This window comes from Cynara cardunculus (assembly GCF_001531365.2).
Source record: "Cynara cardunculus var. scolymus isolate 2C chromosome LG 12, CcrdV1, whole genome shotgun sequence".
In the NCBI taxonomy this organism is placed as follows: Eukaryota; Viridiplantae; Streptophyta; class Magnoliopsida; order Asterales; family Asteraceae; genus Cynara; species Cynara cardunculus.
The window spans coordinates 6163178-6164634 of record NC_037539.1 but is presented as its reverse complement, the minus strand read 5'-3'; positions in this window follow the sequence as shown (position 1 = coordinate 6164634).

Sequence of the window (1457 nt, the reverse complement as noted above, 5' to 3'; positions counted from 1 at the left end):
AATTTTCTTTATTTCTTATAATTAACGAATATATAATAATCATTATATTTAGAAACTCACTTATATAAATGAAATTATGATTAATATGTATAAATCTATCTACATAATACTTGAATATAATAATAGTATATTTACTAAAGGACCAAAAACACGAGGTTTAATCATTTTTTAGTACAACATAATAAGAAAGACAAGATTAACCGAGGTTGTTCGAACAAGCATATGACAACTAAAAGGTATTACCGTAGCAATTGGAGTTATGGATTCTCAGTTTATGGGGGTAGTATGGGACTCGTAGTCGGGGAGAAAATTACCCGTTTGATTGAATATGCGAAGTTGGGATCATAAAGGTTAGTTGAGAAATTGTGAAATTGGATTTTACAGACAGTGCAGCTTACGTACTTTGCCAATGTACATCTCACAAACTGTAAGTCGGAATAAGCTCGTATCTTGCAACCACTTTCATGAAGGGTCGAAAGTCAGTTATGACCCTAAGTGGCTCGAAACAGTGTGTTTTCGAGGTTGTTTACATTGTATTTGGGATTAATTTGTTTTTTTGTAAAATTCGTATAAAATATATGGATAATCAAAATCAGGTGGGTAGATTCATATATCAAAGGTAATATTGATTCTTATTAATTTAATATATAAATGTGATCATCGATTCATTTAGCTAACTTCAATAATTTAAAAAAAAATATCGTCATCGCGCAACGCGCGATGTCAGACACTAGTTTGTTATGTTTTAAAGACATAACAGTTACACACAAAAAAACCATCCGAAACCATTTGATTTCATTTAAAAGATATGAGAACTTCCCAAAAACCGTGTGAAACTATTGGATTTGCTTTAAAGAGCTAAGAGTTACCGAAAAACCATTCAAAACTAATTTATTTGGTTTAATGATGTAACGTTTACCATCTCATTAGAAACCAATCATGTGATGCTCGAATATATATGGTGGCAAGGCATGAAAATCTACTACCGACCTAGGTATTGAGGGATTCTAGACCGCTGAAACTCTACTCGAATATATCAACGAAGTTCTGAGTCGTTATATTAATGATATTTATGGGTGTTCGGGACAACTTTTATGGCAATGTCGGTTTCAAAGGTCCCTAGATTCAAACTAAGTAATCAAGCAAATCGTCACTCTAAGAGACCAAACTCTATGCACCACACGTGCGATAGAAATCGACCACAAAACTTTAAAATTTTTGACCGATTTGAGTACATTTTAAAACCATTTTTGAATCTAATTACATGTATGAAGTCATAATCTAGTTTTATGATTATTGAGAAGTCTCGTGGCAATTTTGTGATTATAAATGTTTAGATTGTAGATCTAATCCAAATACGGGTCTTACGAAAAACCCTTAGTTTCACATGATCTCACATATATATATATATATATATATATATATATATATATATATATATATATATAGGGGTGATT